Source organism: Rhamphochromis sp. 'chilingali' (genome assembly GCF_963969265.1).
Source record: "Rhamphochromis sp. 'chilingali' genome assembly, chromosome: 3".
Classification (NCBI taxonomy): domain Eukaryota; kingdom Metazoa; phylum Chordata; class Actinopteri; order Cichliformes; family Cichlidae; genus Rhamphochromis; species Rhamphochromis sp. 'chilingali'.
Window position 1 is genome coordinate 1,420,701 of NC_137931.1, and position 26,017 is coordinate 1,446,717.

At 43.6% G+C, this 26,017-nt stretch overlaps 1 protein-coding gene across 1 annotated transcript in view; it reads right to left on the reverse strand.

The window, feature by feature from the left end:
* The window catches only part of pudp (pseudouridine 5'-phosphatase), a 145,343-nt gene that overhangs the window by 11,798 nt on the left and 107,528 nt on the right, over positions 1-26,017 (reverse strand). The window lies entirely within an intron of this gene.

Genomic DNA, 26,017 nt, shown 5'->3' on the forward strand with positions numbered 1-26,017 from the left:
CTCCTATAAGCTTACCAGGTTTCAGACTCATACATAAAACACAGAGCTGGGGCTGTGGTTTTGAAATTTTGTAGGGGGCGCTGTGGAGCCATTTCGCGCTATTCAATAAAAATGATCACATGACAACAAAGCCTTCATCCATTTGGAGGGGTGTGCTAAATTTAAAGCCTCTATATACTTTCCAAGCCCCTCAAAAGCCACTTCATCTTTCATGTTGAACCGCCTTGCCACCAGGGTGCGCCGTTCAGTGTAAAGTCACAATTTTTGCACCGAAGCATCACGAGGGACTGATGGTGATATTCACCGCTTTTGAGGTGGCCACGATGAACCTGTGAAAATCAGTACAACAAAATTAAAGCCATGACATTTCCTGTGGCCACTAGGTGGCGCTGTCCGTATTTCCGACAATGGGCACATCAATCTGTTCAGGGCGGGTCTGACATCATGCCTGTAAAGTCTGGTACTGATCAGACTGGATTTCATTGAGTTATACTAATTTGTTTCTTCATGGCGTGACATCAAAGTTCGCCATGCTGCTGGGGTCACACCCTTTTGCGAAAAGTCACAGTTTTCACTGTAACCCAAGACCAACTCCTTAAGGCTTTCCTGGAGAAATTTGAGGCTGCAGGTGTCACCCATCACTATACTGTACCCCAAAGTGTAAAACATGACATTTCCTGTTCCCACTAGGTGGCGCTGTCCCTGGTGTCAAATATGGCAGTTGAAATATGTTCAGGGGTGGAGCCTTATCATATGTGTTCACTTTGGTCAAGGTCAGAAAATGTATGACAAAATGAGAGGCAATAAGATTTTCATGGCGAGTCATCGAAATTCGCCATGGCGCCACGGCCTCATAGTATTGTGAAAACTCAAAAGCTCCGCAATTTAACATGGCACAAGGGTGTAGTTGACACTGTCCAAATTTGAAGTTTTTAGGACCAAATCCCAAGGAGGAGTTCGTTAAAGTACAAGGCATGGAAACAGTAAAATCATAGCCAAAATGTCACCTTCAATCCAAAATGGCGGACTTCCTGTTGGGTTTAGGACATTGCCATAATAGACTTTTTTGTTCGACTCTGAACGTTATATAGGAGTACCGACTTTCAAACTTGTAGGCCATACCCATACCGGGGGCTCGCGTTTTTCATTTTTCTAGGTGGCGCTACTGAGCTAATTTTCCCTGGCCATGTCTGAGAACATTAAAATACGTAAATTTTCACCAGACCTGACGCGTGCGCAAAATTTCATGAGTTTTCGAGCATGTTTAGGCCCTCAAAAGGCCGATTCATTTGCCGGAATAATAATAATAATAATAATTAAAGCTGCAAGCAGCGTTATGAGGGCCCTCGCACCCCCGGCGCGTCGAGCCACGCCCAACACCTAAAACCAGCACGTCCGATCTGATGTCACATTGATGGAATTCATGCATTTAACCACCAGCTAACATTTCAACTCATTCATTCATGATTAGTTAGTCGTTCCACTAGGTGGCGCTCTAACCATTATGTACAAATGGCATAACAAACACTTCCGAGCTCGAGTCTAATCACACCTGAGACGTTTGGGAGAGATTGGACTTTGTGTTTTTGAGTGACAGCAGATTACTGCTTTTTGGCGAGTGATTCAAACTCTAAGTGCCGCCATAACCACCCCGTTTCCCTGGACGTAAAAAGCTTCGCAATTTAACATCACAAAGGTCTTTAGATTCCACACACTGGAGAATGGTTCAATATGATGAAATCCCTTGGAGGAGTTCGTCAAAGTATGAAGCCTGAAAAGAGGGGAAAATGTTGCCAAAATTGCACATTAATTTTAAAATGGCTGACTTCCTGTTGGATTTGGGATATTGCTCCAAGAGACTTTTTTGTACATCTTGATATCTCCTATAAGCCTACCAGGTTTCAGATTCATACATAAACCACAGAGCAGGGGCTGATATTTTGAAATATTGTAGGGGGCGCTGTGGAGCCATTTTGCGCTATTCAATGAAAGTGATGACATGACAACAAAGTCTTCATCACATTGGAGGCGTGGGCCAAATTTCAAGCCTCTATAAACTTTCCAAGCCCCTCAAAAGCCACTTCATCTTTCATGGTGGACCGCGTTGCCACCAGGGTGCGCCGTTCAGTTTAAAGTCACAATTTCTGCACTGAAGCATCATGAGGGACTGATGGTGATATTCACCGCTTTTGAGGTGGCCACGATGAACCTGTGAAAATCAGTACAACAAAATTAAAGCCATGACATTTCCTGTTGCCACTAGGTGGCGCTGTCCGTATTTCCGACAATGGGCACATCAATCTGTTCAGGGCGGGTCTGACATCATGCCTGTAAAGTCTGGTACTGATCAGACTGGATTTCATTGAGTTATACTAATTTGTTTCTTCATGGCGTGACATCAAAGTTCGCCACGCCACTGGGGTCACACCCTTTGGCGAAAAGTCACAGTTTTCACTGTAACCCAAGACCAACTCCTTAAGGCTTTCCTGGAGAAATTTGAGGCTGCAGATGTCACCCATCACTATACTGTACCCCAAAGTGTAAAACATGACATTTCCTGTTCCCACTAGGTGGCGCTGTCCTTGATGTCAAATATGGCAGTTGAAATATGTTCAGGGGTGGAGCCTTATCATATGTGTGCTCTTTGGTCCAGATCGGAACATGTATGACAGAATGAGAGGCAATAAGATTTTCATGGCGAGTCATCGAAATTCGCCATGGCGCCACGGCCTCATAGTATTGTGAAAACTCAAAAGCTCCGCAATTTAACATGGCACAAGGGTGTAGTTGACACTGTCCAAATTTGAAGCTTATACGACCAAATCCCAAGGAGGAGTTCGTTAAAGTACAAGGCATGGAAACGGTAAAATCAGAGCCAAAATGTCACCTTCAATCCAAAATGGCGGACTTCCTGTTGGGTTTAGGACATTGCCATAATAGACTTTTTTGTTCGACTCTGAACGTTATATAGGTGTACCGACTTTCAAACATGTAGGTCATACCCATACCGGGGGCTCGCGTTTTTCATTTTTCTAGGTGGCGCTACTGAGCTAATTTTCCCTGGCCATGTCTGAGAACATTAAAATACGTAAATTTTCACCAGACCTGACGCGTGTGCAAAATTTCATGAGTTTTCGAGCATGTTTAGGCCCTCAAAAGGCCGATTCATTTGCCGAAATAATAATAATAATAATAATAATAATAATAAACAGAGCAATTACAATAGGGCCTTCGCACTGTCAGTGCTCGGGCCCTAATTAAAGCTGCAAGCAGCGTTATGAGGGCCCTCGCACCCCATCGCGTCGAGCTACGCCCAACACCTACAACCAGCACCTCCGATCTGATGTCACATTAATGACATTCATGCATTCAACCACCAGCTAACATTTCATCTCATTCAATCATGATTATAGTCGTCCCACTAGGTGGCGCTCTAACCATTACTGACAAATGGCATAACAAACATTTCCGAGCTCGAGTCTCATCACGCCTGCGACCTTTGGGACATATTGGACATTTTGATTTTGAGTGACAGCAGATTACTGCTTTTTGGCGAGTGACTGAAACTCCACATGCCGCCATGACCACCCCGTTTCCCTGAACGTAAAAACCTTCGCAATTTAACATCACAAAGGTCTTTAGATTCCACACACTGGAGATTGGTTCAATATGATGAAATCCCTTGGAGGAGTTCGTCAAAGAACGGTGCCTGGAAAGAGGGGAAAATGTCACAAAAATTACACATTAATTTTAAAATGGCTGACTTCCTGTTGGATTTGGGATATTGCTCCAAGAGACTTTTTTGTACATCTTGATATCTCCTATAAGCTTCCCAGGTTTCAGACTCATACATAAAACACAGAGCTGGGGCTGATGTTTTGAAATTTTGTAGGGGGCGCTGTGGAGCCATTTTGCGCTATTCAATGAAAATGATCACATGACAACAAAGCCTTCATCACATTGGAGGTGTGTGCCAAATTTCAAGCCTCTATAAACTTTCCAAGCCCCTCAAAAGACACTTCATTTTTCATGGTGAACAGCGTTGCCACCAGGGTGCGCCGTTCAGTTTAAAGTCACAATTTTTGCACTAAAGCATCATCAAGGACTGATGGTGATATTCACCGCTTTTGAGGTGGCCACTATGAACCTGTGAAAATCAGTACAACAAAGTGTAAGACATGACATTTCCTGTTCCCACTAGGTGGCGCTCTTCATATTCCTGACAATGGGCACATCAATCTGTTCAGGGCGGGTGTGACATCATGCCTGTAAAGTCTGGTACTAATCAGACTGGATTTCATGGAGTTATACTAATTTGTTTCTTCATGGCGAGATATCAAAGTTCGCCATGCTGCTGAGGTCACACCCTTTTGTGAAAAGCCACAGTTTTCACTGTACCCCAAGACCAACTCCTTAAGGCTTTCCTGGAGAAATTTGAGGCTGCAGATGTCACCCATCACTATCCTGTACCCCAAAGTGTAAAACATGACATTTCCTGTTCCCACTAGGTGGCGCTGTCCCTGATGTAAAATATGGCAGTTGTAATATGTTCAGGGGTGGAGCCTTATCATATGTGTTCACTTTGGTCAAGGTCAGAAAATCTATGACAAAATGAGAGGCAATAAGATTTTCATGGCGAGTCATCGAAATTCGCCGTGGCGCCACGGCCTCATGGTATTGTGAAAACTCAAAAGCTCCGCAATTTAACATGGCATAAGGGTGTAGTTGGCACTGACCAAATATGAAGGTTATGAAATCAAACCCCAAGGAGGAGTTCGTTAAAGTTCGAGGCATGGAAACGGTAAAATCAGAGCCAAAATGTCACATTCAATCCAAAATGGCGGACTTCCTGTTGGGTTTAGGACATTGCCATAATAGACTTTTTTGTTCGACTCTGAACGTTATATAGGTGTACCGACTTTCAAACATGTAGGTGATACCCATACCGGGGGCTCGCGTTTTTCATTTTTCTAGGTGGCGCTACTGAGCTAATTTTCCCTGGCCATGTCTGAGAACATTAAAATACGTAAATTTTCACCAGACCTGACGCGTGTGCAAAATTTCATGAGTTTTCGAGCATGTTTAGGTCCTCAAAAGGCCGATTCATTTGCCGAAATAATAATAATAATAATAATAATAAACAGAGCAATTACAATAGGGCCTTCGCACTGTCAGTGCTCGGGCCCTAATAATAATAATAATAATAATAATAATAATAATAATAATAATAATAATAATAATAAACAGAGCAATTACAATAGGGCCTTCGCACTATCAGTGCTCGGGCCCTAATTAAAGCTGCAAGCAGCGTTACGAGGGCCCTCGCACCCCCGGCGCGTCGAGCCAAGCCCAACACCTAAAACCAGCACCTCCGATTTGATGTCACATTGATGGAATTCATGCATTTAACCACCAGCTAACATTTCAACTCATTCATTCATGATTAGTTAGTCGTTCCACTAGGTGGCGCTCTAACCATTATGTACAAATGGCATAACAAACATTTCCGAGCTCGAGTCTCATCACGCCTATGAGCTTTGGGAGAGATTGGACATTGTGTTTTTGAGTGACAGCAGATTACTGCTTTTTGGCGAGTGATTCAAACTCTAAGTGCCACCATAACCACCCCGTTTCCCTGAACGTAAAAAGCTTCGCAATTTAACATCACAAAGGTCTTTAGATTCCACACACAGGAGATTGGTTCAATATGATGAAATCCCTTGGAGGAGTACGTCAAAGCACGGTGCCTGAAAAGAGGGGAAAATGTTGCCAAAATTGCACATTAATTTTAAAATGGCTGACTTCCTGTTGGATTTGGGATATTGCTCCAAGAGACTTTTTTGTACATCTTGATATCTCCTATAAGCCTACCAGGTTTCAGATTCATACATAAAACACAGAGCTGGGGCTGATGTTTTGAAATTTTGTAGGGGGCGCTGTGGAGCCATTTTGGGATATTCAATGAAAATGATCACATGACAACAAAGCCTTCGTCACATTGGAGGTGTGTGCCAAATTTCAAGCCTCTATAAACTTGCCAAGACCCTCAAAAGCCACTTCATCTTTCATGGTGAACAGCATTGCCACCAGGGTGCGCCGTTCAGTTTAAAGTCACAATTTTTGCACTGAAGCATCACGAGGGACTGATGGTGATATTCACCGCTTTTGAGGTGGCCACGATGAACCTGTGAAAATCAGTACAACAAAATTAAAGCCATGACATTTCCTGTTGCCACTAGGTGGCGCTGTCCGTATTTCCGACAATGGGCACATCAATCTGTTCAGGGCGGGTCTGACATCATGCCTGTAAAGTCTGGTACTGATCAGACTGGATTTCATTGAGTTATACTAATTTGTTTCTTCATGGCGTGACATCAAAGTTCGCCATGCCGCTGGGGTCACACCCTTTCGCGAAAAGTCACAGTTTTCACTGTAACCCAAGACCAACTCCTTAAGGCTTTCCTGGAGAAATTTGAGGCTGCAGATGTCACCCATCACTATACTGTACCCCAAAGTGTAAAACATGACATTTCCTGTTCCCACTAGGTGGCGCTGTCCCTGATGTAAAATATGGCAGTTGAAATATGTTCACGGATGGAGCCTTATCATATGTGTTCACTTTGGTCAAGGTCAGAAAATCTATGACAGAATGAGAGGCAATAAGATTTTCATGGCGAGTCATCGAAATTCGCCATGGCGCCACGGCCTCATGGTATTGTGAAAACTCAAAAGCTCCGCAATTTAACATGGCATAAGGGTGTAGTTGGCACTGACCAAATATGAAGGTTATGAAATCAAACCCCAAGGAGGAGTTCGTCAAAGTTCGAGGCATGGAAATGGTAAAATCAGAGCCAAAATGTCACCTTCAATCCAAAATGGCGGACTTCCTGTTGGGTTTAGGACATTGCCATAATAGACTTTTTTGTTCGACTCTGAACATTATATAGGTGTACCGATTTTCAAACATGTAGGTCATACCCATACCGGGGGCTCGCGTTTTTCATTCTTGTAGGTGGCGCTACTGAGCTAATTTTCCCTGGCCATGTCTGAAAACATTAAAATACGTAAATTTTCATCAGACCTGACGCGTGTGCAAAATTTCATGAGTTTTCGAGCATGTTTAGGCCCTCAAACGGCCAATTCATTTGCCGAAATAATAATAATAATAATAATAATAATTAAAGCTGCAAGCAGCGTTATGAGGGCCCTCGCACCCCCGGCGCGTCGAGCCACGCCCAACACCTAAAACCAGCACGTCCGATCTCATGTCACATTGATGGAATTCATGCATTTAACCACCAGCTAACAATTCATCTCATTCAATCATGATTATAGTTGTCCCACTAGGTGGAGCTCTAACCATTACTGACAAATGGCATAACAAACATTTCCTAGCTCGAGTCTCATCACACCTGAGACGTTTGGGAGAGATTGGACATTGTGTTTTTGAGTGACAGCAGATTACTGCTTTTTGGCGAGTGATTCAAACTCTAAGTGCCACCATAACCACCCCGTTTTACTGAACGTAAAAAGCTTCGCAATTTAACATCACAAAGGTCTTTAGATTCCACACACTGGAGATTGGTTCAATATGATGAAATCCCTTGGAGGAGTTCGTCAAAGAACGGTGCCTGGAAAGAGGGGAAAATGTTGCCAAAATTACACATTAATATTAAAATGGCTGACTTCCTGTTGGATTTGGGATATTGCACCAAGAGACTTTTTTGTACATCTTGATATCTCCTATAAGCTTACCAGGTTTCAGAATCATACATAGAACACAGAGCAGGGGCTGTGGTTTTGAAATTTTGTAGGGGGCGCTGTGGAGCAATTTCGCGCTATTCAATGAAAATGATCACATGCCAACAAAGCCTTCATCCATTTGGAGGTGTGTGCCAAATTTCAAGCCTCTATAAACTTGCCAAGACCCTCAAAAGCCACTTCATCTTTCATGTTGAACAGCGTTGCCACCAGGGTGCGCCGTTCAGTTTAAACTCACAATTTTTGCACTGAAGCATCACGAGGGACTGATGGTGATATTCACCGCTTTTGAGGTGGCCAAGATGAACCTGTGAAAATCAGTACAACAAAATTAAAGCCATGACATTTCCTGTTGCCACTAGGTGGCGCTGTCCGTATTTCCGACAATGGGCACATCAATCTGTTCAGGGCGGGTCTGACATCATGCCTGTAAAGTCTGGTACTGATCAGACTGGATTTCATTGAGTTATACTAATTTGTTTCTTCATGGCGTGACATCAAAGTTCGCCATGCTGCTGGGGTCACACCCTTTCGCGAAAACTCACAGTTTTCACTGTAACCCAAGACCAACTCCTTAAGGCTTTCCTGGAGAAATTTGAGGCTGCAGATGTCACCCTTCACTATACTGTACCCCAAAGTGTAAAACATGACATTTCCTGTTCCCACTAGGTGGCGCTGTCCTTGAGGTCAAATATGGCAGTTGAAATATGTTCAGGGGTGGAGCCTTATCATATGTGTGCTCTTTGGTCCAGATTGGAACATGTATGACAGAATGAGAGGCAATAAGATTTTCATGGCGAGTCATCGAAATTCGCCATGGCGCCACGGCCTCATAGTATTGTGAAAACTCAAAAGCTCCGCAATTTAACATGGCACAAGGGTGTAGTTGACACTGTCCAAATTTGAAGCTTATACGACCAAATCCCAAGGAGGAGTTCGTTAAAGTACAAGGCATGGAAACGGTAAAATCAGAGCCAAAATGTCACCTTCAATCCAAAATGGCGGACTTCCTGTTGGGTTTGCGTCAATGGGCCCCCAGACTTTTTTGTTCGTCTTGGCATGATACACATGTGTGCCAAATTTCATACATGTAGCTGAAACGATGTGGTCGTAGGGCTGCATTTAACAAGGCATAGGTGGCGCTCTAGAGCCATTTCCCAGTGCTCATATGTAAAACCATTAAAATACGTAAATTTTCACCAGACCTGACGCGTGCGCAAAATTTCCAGAGTTTTCGAGCATGTTTAGGCCCTCAAAAGGCCGATTCATTTGCCGGAATAATAATAATAATAATAATTAAAGCTGCAAGCAGCGTTATGAGGGCCCTCGCACCCCCGGCGCGTCGAGCCACGCCCAACACCTACAACCAGCACGTCCGATCTCATGTCACATTGATGGAATTCATGCATTTAACCACCAGCTAACATTTCAACTCATTCATTCATGATTTGTTAGTCGTTCCACTAGGTGGCGCTCTAACCCTTATGCACAAATGGCATAACAAACATTTCCGAGCTCGAGTCTCATCACGCCTGCGACCTTTGGGAGAGTTTGGACATTTTGATTTTGAGTGACAGCAGATTACTGCTTTTTGGCGAGTGATTGAAACTCCACGTGCCGCCATGACAACCCCGTTTCCCTGAACGTAAAAACCTTCGCAATTTAACATCACAAAGGTCTTTAGATTCCACACACTGGAGATTGGTTCAATCTGATGAAATCCCTTGGAGGAGTTCGTCAAAGAATGGTGCCTGGAAAGAGGGCAAAATGTTGCCAAAATTGCACATTAATTTTAAAATGGCTGACTTCCTGTTGGATTTGGGATATTGCTCCAAGAGACTTTTTTGTACATCTTGATATTTCCTATAAGCTTACCAGGTTTCAGACACATACATAAAACACAGAGCAGGGGCTGTGGTTTTGAAATTTTGTAGGGGGCGCTGTGGAGCCATTTTGGGATATTCAATGAAAATGCTCACATGACAACAAAGCCTTCATCCATTTGGAGGTGTGTGCTAAATTTCAAGCCTCTATAAACTTGCCAAGACCCTCAAAAGCCACTTCATCTTTCATGGTGGACCGCGTTGTCACCAGGGTGCGCCGTTCAGTTTAAAGTCACAATTTTTGCACTGAAGCATCACGAGGGACTGATGGTGATATTCACCGCTTTTGAGGTGGCCACGATGAACCTGTGAAAATCAGTACAACAAAATTAAAGCCATGACATTTCCTGCTGCCACTAGGTGGCGCTGTCCGTATTTCCGACAATGGGCACATCAATCTGTTCAGTGCGGGTCTGACATCATGACTGTAAAGTCTGGTACTGATCAGACTGGATTTCATTGAGTTATACTAATTTGTTTCTTCATGGCGTGACATCAAAGTTCGCCATGCTGCTGGGGTCACACCCTTTGGCGAAAACTCACAGTTTTCACTGTAACCCAAGACCAACTCCTTAAGGCTTTCCTGGAGAAATTTGAGGCTGCAGATGTCACCCATCACTATACTGTACCCCAAAGTGTAAAACATGACATTTCCTGTTCCCACTAGGTGGCGCTGTCCTTGATGTCAAATATGGCAGTTGAAATATGTTCAGGGGTGGAGCCTTATCATATGTGTGCTCTTTGGTCCAGATCGGAACATGTATGACAGAATGAGAGGCAATAAGATTTTCATGGCGAGTCATCGAAATTCGCCATGGCGCCACGGCCTCATAGTATTGTGAAAACTCAAAAGCTCCGCAATTTAACATGGCACAAGGGTGTAGTTTGCACTGTCCAAATTTGAAGTTTATAGGACCAAATCCCAAGGACGAGTTCGTTAAAGTACAAGGCATGGAAACGGTAAAATCAGACCCAAAATGTCACCTTCAATCCAAAATGGCGAACTTCCTGTTGGGTTTAGGACATTGCCATAATAGACTTTTTTGTTCGACTCTGAACGTTATATAGGTGTACCGACTTTCAAACATGTAGGTCATACCCATACCGGGGGCTCGCGTTTTTCATTTTTCTAGGTGGCGCTACTGAGCTAATTTTCCCTGGCCATGTCTGAGAACATTAAAATACGTAAATTTTCACCAGACCTGACGCGTGTGCAAAATTTCATGAGTTTTCGAGCATGTTTAGGCCCTCAAACGGCCAATTCATTTGCCGAAATAATAATAATAATAATAATAATAATAATAAACAGAGCAATTACAATAGGGCCTTCGCACTGTCAGTGCTCGGGCCCTAATAAACAGAACAATTACAATAGGGCCTTCGCACTGTCAGTGCTCGGGCCCTAATTAAAGCTGCAAGCAGCGTTATGAGGGCCCTCGCACCCCCGGCGCGTCGAGCCACGCCCAACACGTGAAACCAGCACATCCGATCTGATGTCACATTGATTGAATTCATGCATTTAACCACCAGCTAACATTTCATCTCATTGAACCATGATTATAGTCGTCCCAATAGGTGGCGCTCTAACTATTACCGACAAATGGCATACCAAACATTTCCGAGCTCGAGTCTCATCACACCTGAGACGTTTGGGAGAGATTGGACATTGTGTTTTTGAGTGACAGCAGATTACTGCTTTTTGGAGAGTGATTCAAACTCTAAGTGCCGCCATAACCACCCCGTTTCCCTAAATGTAAAAAGCTTCGCAATTTAACATCACAAAGGTCTTTAGATTCCACACACAGGAGATTGGTTCAATATGATGAAATCCCTTGGAGGAGTACGTCAAAGCACGGTGCCTGAAAAGAGGGGAAAATGTCACAAAAATTGCACATTAATTTTAAAATGGCTGACTTCCTGTTGGATTTGGGATATTGCTCCAAGAGACTTTTTTGTACATCTTGATATCTCCTATAAGCCTACCAGGTTTCAGATTCATACATAAAACACAGAGCTGGGGCTGTGGTTTTGAAATTTTGTAGGGGGCGCTGTGGAGCCACTTCGCGCTATTCAATGAAAATGATCACATAACAACAAAGCGTTCATCCATTTGGAGGTGTGTGCCAAATTTCAAGCCTCTATAAACTTGCCAAGACCCTCAAAAGCCACTTCATCTTTCATGGTGAACAGCGTTGCCACCAGGGTGCGCCGTTCAGTTTAAAGTCACAATTTTTGCACTGAAGCATCACGAGGGACTGATGGTGATATTCACCGCTTTTGAGGTGGCCACGATGAACCTGTGAAAATCAGTACAACAAAATTAAAGCCATGACATTTCCTGTTGCAACTAGGTGGCGCTGTCCGTATTTCCGACAATGGGCACATCAATCTGTTCAGGGCGGGTCTGACATCATGCCTGTAAAGTCTGGTACTGATCAGACTGGATTTCATTGAGTTATACTAATTTGTTTCTTCATGGCGTGACATCAAAGTTCGCCATGCCGCTGGGGTCACACCCTTTTGCGAAAACTCACAGTTTTCACTGTAACCCAAGACCAACTCCTTAAGGCTTTCCTGGAGAAATTTGAGGCTGCAGATGTCACCCATCACTATACTGTACCCCAAAGTGTAAAACATGACATTTCCTGTTCCCACTAGGTGGCGCTGTCCCTGGTGTCAAATATGGCAGTTGAAATATGTTCAGGGGTGGAGCCTTATCATATGTGTTCACTTTGGTCAAGGTCAGAAAATGTATGACAAAATGAGAGGCAATAAGATTTTCATGGCGAGTCATCGAAATTCGCCGTGGCGCCACGGCCTCATGGTATTGTGAAAACTCAAAAGCTCCGCAATTTAACATGGCCCAGGTGTGTAGTTGACACTGACCAAAGATGAAGCTTATACGACCAAATCCCAAGGAGGAGTTCGAAAAAGTTCGAGGCATGGAAATGGCAAAATTAGAGCCAAAATGTCACCTTCACGTCCAAATGGCGGACTTCCTGTTGGGTTTGCGTCAATGGGCCCACTGACTTTTTTGTTTGTCTTGGCATGATACACATGTGTGCCAAATTTCATACATGTAGCCCAAACGATGTGGTCGTAGGGCTGCATTTTACAAGGCATAGGTGGCGCTCTAGAGCCATTTCCCAGTGCTCATATGTAAAACCATTAAAATACAAAATTTTTCACCAGACCTGGCATGTGTGCAAAATTTCATGAGTTTTTGAGCATGTTTAGGCCCTCAAAAAGGCCCTTGTTTCGCCTGAATAATAATAATAATAATAATAATAATAATTAAAGCTGCAAGCAGCGTTATGAGGGCCCTCGCACCCCCGGCGCGTCGAGCCACGCCCAACACCTAAAACCAGCACGTCCGATCTGATGTCACATTGATGGAATTCATGCATTTAACCACCAGCTAACATTTCAACTCATTCATTCATGATTAGTTAGTCGTTCCACTAGGTGGCGCTCTAACCATTATGTACAAATGGCATAACAAACATTTCCAAGCTCGAGTCTCATCACACCTGAGACGTTTGGGAGAGATTGGACATTGTGTTTTTGAGTGACAGCAGATTACTGCTTTTTGGCGAGTGATTCAAACTCTAAGTGCCGCCATAACCACCCCGTTTCCCTGGACGTAAAAAGCTTCGCAATTTAACATCACAAAGGTCTTTAGATTCCACAAACTGCAGATCGGTCCAATCTGATGAAATCCCTTGGAGGAGTTCGTCAAAGAAGGGTGCCTGAAAAGAGGGGAAAATGTTGCCAAAATTGCACATTAATTTTGAAATGGCTGACTTCCTGTTGGATTTGGGATATTGCTCCAAGAGACTTTTTTGTACATCTTGATATCTCCTATAAGCTTACCAGGTTTCAGATTCATACATAAAACACAGAGCTGGGGCTGTGGTTTTGAAATTTTGTAGGGGGCGCTGTGGAGCCATTTTGGGATATTCAATGAAAATGATCACATGCCAACAAAGCCTTCGTCACATTGGAGGTGTGTGCCAAATTTCAAGCCTCTATAAACTTGCCAAGACCCTCAAAAGCCACTTCATCTTTCATCGTGAACAGCGTTGCCACCAGGGTGCGCCGTTCAGTTTAAAGTCACAATTTTTGCACTGAAGCATCACGAGGGACTGATGGTGATATTCACCGCTTTTGAGGTGGCCACGATGAACCTGTGAAAATCAGTACAACAAAATTAAAGCCATGACATTTCCTGTTGCCACTAGGTGGCGCTGTCCGTATTTCCGACAATGGGCACATCAATCTGTTCAGGGCGCGTCTGACATCATGCCTGTAAAGTCTGGTACTGATCAGACTGGATTTCATTGAGTTATACTAATTTGTTTCTTCATGGCGTGACATCAAAGTTCGCCATGCTGCTGGGGTCACACCCTTTGGCGAAAACTCACAGTTTTCACTGTAACCCAAGACCAACTCCTTAAGGCTTTCCTGAAGAAATTTGAGGCTGCAGATGTCACCCATCACTATACTGTACCCCAAAGTGTAAAACATGACATTTCCTGTTCCCACTAGGTGGCGCTGTCCCTGGTGTCAAATATGGCAGTTGAAATATGTTCAGGGGTGCAGCCTTATCATATGTGTTCACTTTGGTCAAGGTCAGAAAATGTATGACAAAATGAGAGGCAATAAGATTTTCATGGCGAGTCATCGAAATTCGCCGTGGCGCCACGGCCTCATAGTATTGTGAAAACTCAAAAGCTCCGCAATTTAACATGGCCCAGGTGTGTAGTTGACACTGACCAAAGATGAAGCTTATACGACCAAATCCCAAGGAGGAGTTCGCAAAAGTTCGAGGCATGGAAACGGCAAAATTAGAGCCAAAATGTCACCTTCTCTTCCAAATGGCGGACTTCCTGTTGGGTTTGCGTCAATGGGCCCACAGACTTTTTTGTTCGTCTTGGCATGATACACATGTGTGCCAAATTTCATACATGTAGCACAAACGATGTGGTCGTAGGGCTGCATTTTACAAGGCATAGGTGGCGCTGTAGAGCCATTTCCCAGTGCTCATATGTAAAACCATTAAAATACAAAATTTTTCACCAGACCTGGCATGTGTGCAAAATTTCATGAGTTTTTGAGCATGTTTAGGCCCTCAAAAAGGCCCTTGTTTCGCCTGAATAATAATAATAATAATAATAATAATAATAATAATAATAATAATAATAATAATAATAATAATAAGAAACGGAGCAGATACAATAGGGCCTTCGCACTCTCGGTGCTCGGGCCCTAATAATAATAATAATAATAATAAGAAACGGAGCAGATACAATAGGGCCTTCGCACTCTCAGTGCTCGGGCCCTAATAATAATAATTAAAGCTGCAAGCAGCGTTATGAGGGCCCTCGCACCCCCGGCGCGTCGAGCCACGCCCAACACCCAAAACCAGCACGTCCGATCTGATGTCACATTGATGGAATTCATGCATTTAACCACCAGCTAACATTTCAACTCATTCATTCATGATTAGTTAGTCGTTCCACTAGGTGGCGCTCTAACTATTACCGACAAATGGCATACCAAACATTTCCGAGCTCCAGTCTCATCACACCTGAGACGTTTGGGAGAGATTGGACATTGTGTTTTTGAGTGACAGCAGATTACTGCTTTTTGGCGAGTTATTCAAACTCTAAGTGCCGCCATAACCACCCCGTTTCGCTGAACGTAAAAAGCTTCGCAATTTAACATCACAAAGGTCTTTAGATTCCACAAGCTGCAGATCGGTCCAATCTGATGAAATCCCTTGGAGGAGTTCGTCAAAGTACGGTGCCTGAAAAGATGGGAAAATGTTGCCAAAATTACACATTAATTTTAAAATGGCTGACTTCCTGTTGGATTTGGGATATTGCTCTAAGAGACTTTTTTGTACTTCTTGATATCTCCTATAAGCTTACCAGGTTTCAGACTCATACATAAAACACAGAGCAGGGGCTGTGGTTTTGAATGTTCGTAGGGGGCGCTGTGGAGCCATTTCGCACTATTCAATGAAAATGATCACATGCCAACAAAGCCTTCATCCATTTGGAGGTGTGTGCCAAATTTCAAGCCTCTATAAACTTGCCAAGACCCTCAAAAGCCACTTCATCTTTCATGTTGAACAGCGTTGCCACCAGGGTGCGCCGTTCAGTTTAAAGTCACAATTTTTGCACTGAAGCATCACGAGGGACTGATGGGGATATTCACCGCTTTTGAGGTGGCCACGATGAACCTGTGAAAATCAGTACAACAAAATTAAAGCCATGACATTTCCTGTTGCCACTAGGTGGCGCTGTCCGTATTTCCGACAATGGGCACATCAATCTGTTCAGGGCGGGTCTGACATCATGCCTGTAAAGTCTGGTACTGATCAGACTGGATTTCATTGAGTTATACTAATTTGTTTCTTCATGGCGTGACATCAAAGTTCGCCATGCTGCTGAGGTCACACCCTTTCGCGAAAACTCACAGTTTTCACTGTAACCCAAGACCAACTCCTTAAGGCTTTCCTGGAGAAATTTGAGGCTGCAGATGTCACCCATCACTATACTGTACCCCAAAGTGTAAAACATGACATTTCCTGTTCCCACTAGGTGGCGCTGTCCTTGATGTCAAATATGGCACTTGAAATATGTTCAGGGGTGGAGCCTTATCATATGTGTTCACTTTGGTCAAGGTCAGAAAATGTATGACAAAATGAGAGGCAATAAGATTTTCATGGCGAGTCATCGAAATTCGCCATGGCGCCACGGCCTCATAGTATTGTGAAAACTCAAAAGCTCCGCAATTTAACATGGCACAAGGGTGTAGTTGACACTGTCCAAATTTGAAGGTTATGAAATGAAACCCCAAGGAGGAGTTCGCAAAAGTTCGAGGCATGGAAATGGCAAAATTAGAGCCAAAATGTCACCTTCTCTTCCAAATGGCGGACTTCCTGTTGGGTTTGCGTCAATGGGCCCACAGACTTTTTTGTTCGTCTTGGCATGATACACATGTGTGCCAAATTTCATACATGTAGCTCAAACGATGTGGTCGTAGGGCTGCATTTAACAAGGCATAGGTGGCGCTGTAGAGCCATTTCCCAGTGCTCATATGTAAAACCATTAAAATACAAAATTTTTCACCAGACCTGGCATGTGTGCAAAATTTCATGAGTTTTTGAGCATGTTTAGGCCCTCAAAAAGGCCCTTGTTTGGGGTGAATAATAATAATAATAATAATAATAATAAGAAACGGAGCAGATACAATAGGGCCTTCGCACTCTCGGTGCTCGGGCCCTAATAATAAGAAACGGAGCAGATACAATAGGGCCTTCGCACTCTCAGTGCTCGGGCCCTAATAAGAAACGGAGCAGATACAATAGGGCCTTCGCACTCTCAGTGCTCGGGCCCTAATAATAATAATAATAATAATAATAATTAAAGCTGCAAGCAGCGTTATGAGGGCCCTCGCACCCCCGGCACGTCGAGCCACGCCCAACACCTAAAACCAGCACCTCCGATCTGATGTCACATTGATGGAATTCATGCATTTAACCACCAGCTAACATTTCAACTCATTCATTCATGATTAGTTAGTCGTTCCACTAGGTGGCGCTCTAACCATTATGTACAAATGCCATAACAAACATTTCCGAGCTCGAGTCTCATCACGCCTGCGACCTTTGGGAGAGATTGGATATTGTGTTTTTGAGTGACAGCAGATTACTGCTTTTTGGCGAGTGATTCAAACTCTAAGTGCCGCCATAACCACCCCTTTTCCCTGAACGTAAAAAGCTTCGCAATTTAACATCACAAAGGTCTTTAGATTCCACAAACTTCAGATCGGTCCAATCTGATGAAATCCCTTGGAGGAGTTCGTCAAAGTACGGTGCCTGAAAAGAGGGGAAAATGTCGCCAAAATTACACATTAATTTTAAAATGGCTGACTTCCTGTTGGATTTGGGATATTGCTCCAAGAGACTTTTTTGTACATCTTAATATCTTCCATAAGCTTACCAGGTTTCAGACTCATAGATAAAACACAGAGCAAGGGCTGATGTTTTGAAATATTGTAGGGGGCGCTGTGGAGCCATTTCGCGCTATTCAATGAAAATGATCACATGACAACAAAGCCTTCATCACATTGGAGGTGTGTGCCAAATTTCAAGCCTCTATAGACTTTCCAAGCCCCTCAAAAGCCACTTCATCTTTCATGGTGGACCGCGTTGCCACCAGGGTGCGCCGTTCAGTTTAAAGTCACAATTTTTGCACTGAAGCATCACGAGGGACTGATGGTGATATTCACCGCTTTTGAGGTGGCCACGATGAACCTGTGAAAATCAGTACAACAAAGTGTAAGACATGACATGTCCTGTTGCCACTAGGTGGCGCTGTCCGTATTCCCGACAATGGGCACATCAATCTGTTCAGGGCGGGTCTGACATCATGCCTGTAAAGTCTGGTACTGATCAGACTGGATTTCATTGAGTTATACTAATTTGTTTCTTCATGGCGTGACATCAAAGTTCGCCACGCCGCTGGGGTCACACCCTTTTGCGAAAAGTCACAGTTTTCACTGTAACCCAAGACCAACTCCTTAAGGCTTTCCTGGAGAAATTTGAGGCTGCAGATGTCACCCATTACTATACTGTACCCCAAAGTGTAAAACATAACATTTCCTTTTCCCACTAGGTGGCGCTGTCCTTGAGGTCAAATATGGCAGTTGAAATATGTTCAGGGGTGGAGCCTTATCATATGTGTGCTCTTTGGTCCAGATCGGAACATGTATGACAGAATGAGAGCCAATAAGATTTTCATGGCGAGTCATCAAAATTCGCCATGGCGCCACGGCCTCATACTATTGTGAAAACTCAAAAGCTCCGCAATTTAACATGGCACAAGGGTGTAGTTGACACTGTCCAAATTTGAAGTTTATAGGACCAAATCCCAAGGAGGAGTTCGTTAAAGTACAAGGCATGGAAACGGTAAAATCAGACCCAAAATGTCACCTTCAATCCAAAATGGCGGACTTCCTGTTGGGTTTAGGACATTGCCATAATAGACTTTTTTGTTCGACTGTCAACGTTATATAGGTGTACCGACTTTCAAATATGTAGGTCTTACCCATACCGGGGGCTCGCATTTTTCATTTTTCTAGGTGGCGCTACTGAGCTAATTTTCCCTGGCCATGTCTGAGAACATTAAAATACGTAAATTTTCACCAGACCTGACGCGTGTGCAAAATTTCATGAGTTTTCGAGCATGTTTAGGCCCTCAAAAGGCCAATTCATTTGCCGGAATAATAATAATAATAATAATAATAATAATAATAATAATAATAATAATAATAATAAACAGAGCAATTACAATAGGGCCTTCGCACTATCAGTGCTCGGGCCCTAATTAAAGCTGCAAGCAGCGTTATGAGGGCCCTCGCACCCCCGGCACGTCGAGCCACGCCCAACACCTAAAACCAGCACCTCCGATCTGATGTCACATTGATGGAATTCATGCATTTAACCACCAGCTAACATTTCAACTCATTCATTCATGATTAGTTAGTCGTTCCACTAGGTGGCACTCTAACCATCATGTACAAATGGCATAACAAACATTTCCGAGCTCGAGTCTCATCACGCCTATGAGCTTTGGGAGAGATTGGACATTGTGTCTTTGAGTGACAGCAGATTACTGCTTTTTGGCGAGTGATTGAAACTCTACGTGCCGCCATGACCACCCCGTTTCCCTGAATGTAAAAAGCTTCGCAATTTAACATCACAAAGGTCTTTAGATTCCACACACAGGAGATCACATCAATCTGATGAAATCCCTTGCAGGAGTACGTCAAAGCACGGTGCCTGAAAAGAGGGGAAAATGTTGCCAAAATTGCACATTAATTTTAAAATGGCTGACTTCCTGTTGGATTTGGGATATTGCTCCAAGAGACTTTTTTGTACATCTTGATATCTCCTATAAGCTTACCAGGTTTCAGAATCATACATAAAACACAGAGCAGGGGCTGATATTTTGAAATATTGTAGGGGGCGCTGTGGAGCCATTTCGCGCTATTCAATGAAAATGATCACATAACAACAAAGCCTTCATCACATTGGAGGTGTGTGCCAAATTTCAAGCCTCTATAAACTTTCCAAGCCCCTCAAAAGCCATTTCATCTTTCATGGTGGACCGCGTTGCCACCAGGGTGCGCCGTTCAGTTTAAAGTCACAATTTTTGCACTGAAGCATCATGAGGGACTGATGGTGATATTCTCCGCTTTTGAGGTGGCCACGATGAACCTGTGAAAATCAGTACAACAAAATTAAAGCCATGACATTTCCTGTTGCCACTAGGTGGCGCTGTCCGTATTCCCGACAATGGGCACATCAATCTGTTCAGGGCGGGTCTGACATCATGCCTGTAAAGTCTGGTACTGATCAGACTGGATTTCATTGAGTTATACTAATTTGTTTCTTCATGGCGTGACATCAAAGTTCGCCATGCCGCTGGTGTCACACCCTTTTGCGAAAAGTCACAGTTTTCACTGTAACCCAAGACCAACTCCTTAAGGCTTTCCTGGAGAAATTTGAGGCTGCAGATGTCACCCATCACAATACTGTACCCCAAAGTGTAAAACATGACATTTCCTGTTCCCACTAGGTGGCGCTGTCCTTGATGTCAAATATGGCAGTTGAAATATGTTCAGGGGTGGAGCCTTATCATATGTGTGCTCTTTGGTCCAGATCAGAACATGTATGACAGAATGAGAGGCAATAAGATTTTCATGGCGAGTCATCGAAATTCGCCATGGCGCCACGGCCTCATAGTATTGTGAAAACTCAAAAGCTCCGCAATTTAACATGGCACAAGGGTGTAGTTGACACTGTCCAAATTTGAAGCTTATAGGACCAAATCCCAAGGAGGAGTTCGTTAAAGTTCGAGGCATGGAAATGGCAAAATTAGAGCCAAAATGTCACATTCTCTTCCAAATGGCGGACTTCCTGTTGGGTTTGCGTCAATGGGCCCACAGACTTTTTTGTTCGTCTTGGCATGATACACATGTGTGCCAAATTTCATACATGTAGCTCAAACGATGTGGTCGTAGGGCTGCATTTAACAAGGCATAGGTGGCGCTGTAGAGCCATTTCCCAGTGCTCATATGTAAAACCATTAAAATACAAAATTTTTCACCAAACCTGGCAAGTGTGCAAAATTTCATGAGTTTTTGAGCATGTTTAGGCCCTCAAAAAGGCCCTTGTTTTGCCTGAATAATAATAATAATAATAATTAAAGCTGCAAGCAGCGTTATGAGGGCCCTCGCACCCCCGACACGTCGAGCCACGCCCAACACCTAAAACCAGCACCTCCGATCTGATGTCACATTGATGGAATTCATGCATTTAACCACCAGCTAACATTTCAACTCATTCATTCATGATTAGTTAGTCGTTCCACTAGGTGGCGCTCTAACCATTATGTACAAATGGCATAACAAACATTTCCGAGCTCGAGTCTCATCACGCCTGCGACCTTTGGGAGAGATTGGATATTGTGTTTTTGAGTGACAGCAGATTACTGCTTTTAGGCGAGTGATTCAAACTCTAAGTGCCGCCATAACCACCCCGTTTCCCTGAACGTAAAAAGCTTCGCAATTTAACATCACAAAGGTCTTTAGATTCCACACACAGGAGATTGGTTCAATATGATGAAATCCCTTGGAGGAGTACGTCAAAGAACGGTGCCTGGAAAGAGGGGAAAATGTTGCCAAAATTACACATTAATTTTAAAATGGCTGACTTCCTGTTGGATTTGGGATATTGCTCCAAGAGACTTTTTTGTACATCTTGATATTTTCCATAAGCTTACCAGGTTTCAGACTCATAGATGAAACACAGAGCAGGGGCTGTTGTTTTGAAATTTTGTAGGGGGCGCTGTGGAGCAATTTCGCGCTATTCAATGAAAATGATCACATGACAACAAAGCCTACATCCATTTGGAGGTGTGTGCCAAATTTCAAGCCTCTATAAACTTTCCAAGCCCCTCAAAAGCCACTTCATCTTTCATGGTGAACCGCGTTACCACCAGGGTGCGCCGTTCACTTTAAAGTCACAATTTTTGCACTGAAGCATCACGAGGGACTGATGTTGATATTCACCGCTTTTGAGGTGGCCACGATGAACCTGTGAAAATCAGTACAACAAAATTAAAGCCATGACATTTCCTGTTGCCACTAGGTGGCGCTGTCCGTATTTCCGACAATGGGCACATCAATCTGTTCAGGGTGGGTCTGACATCATGCCTGTAAAGTCTGGTACTGATCAGACTGGATTTCATTGAGTTATACTAATTTCTTTCTTCATGGCGTGACATCAAAGTTCGCCATGCTGCTGGGGTCACACCCTTTCGCGAAAAGTCACAGTTTTCACTGTAACCCAAGACCAACTCCTTAAGGCTTTCCTGGAGAAATTTGAGGCTGCAGATGTCACCCATCACAATACTGTACCCCAAAGTGTAAAACATGACATTTCCTGTTCCCACTAGGTGGCGCTGTCCCTGATGTAAAATATGGCAGTTGAAATATGTTCAGGGGTGGAGCCTTATCATATGTGTTCACTTTGGTCAAGGTCAGAAAATCTATGACAGAATGAGAGGCAATAAGATTTTCATGGCGAGTCATCGAAATTCGCCGTGGCGCCACGGCCTCATGGTATTGTGAAAACTCAAAAGCTCCGCAATTTAACATGGCATAAGGGTGTAGTTGGCACTGACCAAATATGAAGGTTATGAAATCAAACCCCAAGGAGGAGTTCGTTAAAGTTCGAGGCATGGAAACGGTAAAATCAGAGCCAAAATGTCACATTCAATCCAAAATGGCGGACTTCCTGTTGGGTTTAGGACATTGCCATAATAGACTTTTTTGTTCGACTCTGAACGTTATATAGGTGTACTGACTTTCAAACATGTAGGTCATACCCATACCGGGGGCTCGCGTTTTTCATTTTTCTAGGTGGCGCTACTGAGCTAATTTTCCCTGGCCATGTCTGAGAACATTAAAATACGTAAATTTTCACCAGACCTGACGCGTGTGCAAAATTTCATGAGTTTTCGAGCATGTTTAGGTCCTCAAAAGGCCGATTCATTTGCCGAAATAATAATAATAATAATAATAATAATAATAATAAACGGAGCAATTACAATAGGGCCTTCGCACTGTCAGTGCTCGGGCCCTAATTAAAGCTGCAAGCAGCGTTATGAGGGCCCTCGCACCCCCGGCGCGTCGAGCCACGCCCAACACCTAAAACCAGCACGTCCGATCTGATGTCACATTGATGGAATTCATGCATTTAACCACCAGCTAACATTTCAACTCATTCATTCATGATTAGTTAGTCGTTCCACTAGGTGGCGCTCTAACCATTATGTACAAATGGCATAACAAACACTTCCAAGCTCGAGTCTCATCACACCTGAGACGTTTGGGAGAGATTGGACATTGTGTTTTTGAGTGACAGCAGATTACTGCTTTTTGGCGAGTGATTGAAACTCCACGTGCCGCCATAACCACCCCGTTTCCCTGGACGTAAAAAGCTTCGCAATTTAACATCACAAAGGTCTTTAGATTCCACAAACTGCAGATCGGTCCAATCTGATGAAATCCCTTGGAGGAGTTCGTCAAAGAACGATGCCTGAAAAGAGGGGAAAATGTTGCCAAAATTGCACATTAATTTTAAAATGGCTGACTTCCTGTTGGATTTGGGATATTGCTCCAAGAGACTTTTTTGTACATCTTGATATCTCCTATAAGCTTACCAGGTTTCAGACTCATACATAAAACACAGAGCAGGGGCTGTGATTTTGAAATTTTGTAGGGGGCGCTGTGGAGCCATTTTGGGATATTCAATGAAAATGATCACATAACAACAAAGCCTTAACCACATTGGAGGTGTGTGCCAAATTTCAAGACTTTTTAAACTTTCCAAGCCCCTCAAAAGCCACTTCATCTTTCATGGTGAACCGCGTTGCCACCAGGGTGCGGCGTTCAGTTTAAAGTCACAATTTTTGCACTGAAGCATCACAAGGGACTGATGGTGATATTCACCGCTTTTGAGGTGGCCACAATGAACCTGTGAAAATCAGTACAACAAAATTAAAGCCATGACATTTCCTGTTCCCACTAGGTGGCGCTGTCCGTATTCCCGACAATGGGCACATCAATCTGTTCAGGGCGGGTCTGTCATCATGCCTGTAAAGTCTGGTACTGATCAGACTGGATTTCATTGAGTTATACTAATTTGTTTCTTCATGGCGTGACATCAAAGTTCGCCATGCTGCTGGGGTCACACCCTTTTGCGAAAAGTCACAGTTTTCACTGTAACCCAAGACCAACTCCTTAAGGCTTTTCTGGAGAAATTTGAGGCTGCAGATGTCACCCATCACTATACTGTACCCCAAAGTGTAAAACATGACATTTCCTGTTCCCACTAGGTGGCGCTGTCCTTGATGTCAAATATGGCAGTTGAAATATGTTTAGGGGTGGAGCCTTATCATATGTGTTCACTTTGGTCAAGGTCAGAAAATGTATGACAAAATGAGAGGCAATAAGATTTTCATGGCGAGTCATCGAAATTCGCCATGGCGCCACGGCCTCATAGTATTGTGAAAACTCAAAAGCTCCGCAATTTAACATGGCACAAGGGTGTAGTTGACACTGACCAAATATGAAGGTTATGAAATCAAACCCCAAGGAGGAGTTCGCAAAAGTTCGAGGCATGGAAATGGCAAAATTAGAGCCAAAATGTCACATTCTCTTCCAAATGGCGGACTTCCTGTTGGGTTTGCGTCAATGGGCCCCACAGACTTTTTTGTTCGTCTTGGCATGATACACATGTGTGCCAAATTTCATACATGTAGCTCAAACGATGTGGTCGTAGGGCTGCATTTAACAAGGCATAGGTGGCGCACTAGAGCCATTTCCCAGTGCTCATATGTAAAACCATTAAAATACAAAATTTTTCACCAGACCTGGCATGTGTGCAAAATTTCATGAGTTTTTGAGCATGTTTAGGCCCTCAAAAAGGCCCTTGTTTCGCCTGAATAATAATAATAATAATAATAATAATAATAATAATTAAAGCTGCAAGCAGCGTTATGAGGGCCCTCGCACCCCCGGCGCGTCGAGCCACGCCCAACACCTAAAACCAGCACGTCCGATCTGATGTCACATTGATGGAATTCATGCATTTAACCACCAGCTAACATTTCAACTCATTCATTCATGATTAGTTAGTCGTTCCACTAGGTGGCGCTCTAACCATTATGTACAAATGGCATAACAAACACTTCCAAGCTCGAGTCTCATCACACCTGACACGTTTGGGAGAGATTGGACATTGTGTTTTTGAGTGACAGCAGATTACTGCTTTTTGGCGAGTGATTGAAACTCTAAGTGCCGCCATAACCACCCCGTTTCCCTGGACGTAAAAAGCTTCGCAATTTAACATCACAAAGGTCTTTAGATTCCACACACTGGAGAATGGTTCAATATGATGAAATCCCTTGGAGGAGTTCGTCAAAGTATGAAGCCTGAAAAGAGGGGAAAATGTCGCCAAAATTACACATTAACTTTAAAATGGCTGACTTCCTGTTGGATTTGGGATATTGCTCCAAGAGACTTTTTTGTACATCTTGATATTTTCCATAAGCTTACCAGGTTTCAGACTCATAGATGAAACACAGAGCAGGGGCTGTTGTTTTGAAATTTTGTAGGGGGCGCTGTGGAGCAATTTCGAGCTATTCAATGAAAATGATCACATGACAACAAAGCCTACATCCATTTGGAGGTGTGTGCCAAATTTCAAGCCTCTATAAACTTTCCAAGTCCCTCAAAAGCCACTTCATCTTTCATGGTGAACCGCGTTGCCACCAGGGTGCGCCGTTCAGTTTAAAGTCACAATTTTCGCACTGAAGCATCACGAGGGACTGATGTTGATATTCACCGCTTTTGAGGTGGCCACGATGAACCTGTGAAAATCAGTACAACAAAATTAAAGCCATGACATTTCCTGTTGCCACTAGGTGGCGCTGTCCGTATTTCCGACAATGGGCACATCAATCTGTTCAGGGTGGGTCTGATATCATGCCTGTAAAGTCTGGTACTGATCAGACTGGATTTCATTGAGTTATACTAATTTGTTTCTTCATGGCGTGACATCAAAGTTCGCCATGCTGCTGGGGTCACACCCTTTTGCGAAAAGTCACAGTTTTCACTGTAACCCAAGACCAACTCCTTAAGGCTTTCCTGGAGAAATTTGAGGCTGCAGATGTCACCCATCACTATACTGTACCCCAAAGTGTAAAACATGACATTTCCTGTTCCCACTA